The sequence below is a fragment of the Grus americana genome, chromosome 3 (genome assembly GCF_028858705.1).
Source record: "Grus americana isolate bGruAme1 chromosome 3, bGruAme1.mat, whole genome shotgun sequence".
NCBI lineage: Eukaryota > Metazoa > Chordata > Aves > Gruiformes > Gruidae > Grus > Grus americana.
Window position 1 is genome coordinate 74,521,247 of NC_072854.1, and position 553 is coordinate 74,521,799.

The following is a 553-nucleotide window of genomic DNA, read 5'->3' on the forward strand; positions in this document are numbered from 1 at the left end:
GCTACCATCACTAAACTAGTAGAAAATAACCACTGGGAATTCAGGTTCTGAGAAATTTGTAACTCATTGCTACTGAACAATAAAAATATGCTTAAAGTAATTTTTTCATTCTCTGCACCTGTTAAAAGTCACTTCCCTCAGGTAGGCATTTAAAAACAACAGGAGTTATATCTGGTTTCAGAGACTGAATTACTAACTCCTTAAAGTTTTGTAGTTTAATTGGTATATTTACCTGTTGGATATTTCTAGGGTTTTGGTTTGGGGTTTTTTTTAATCTTTATAAAAGCCAAGTTCTAACTCTTAAGGTTTACTTTTATTATTTTCTCTTTTTTTCCTCCCCTTTTTCTTCCAATAAGGACAAAAACCTGTAGAATAATCACTATTAGGCTGGCCTGAAATTAGTATGATGGTACATGCACCTGTAACTTCAGGTATTTGGCATAAGCTGTATCTGGTAAGATTGACACAGGAACAAATTCAATTTAAAAAGCAAGTACTGTAAATACACTGCATACAAAGAAGCCATGTAAGCCAATGCAGAACAATGAGGAAA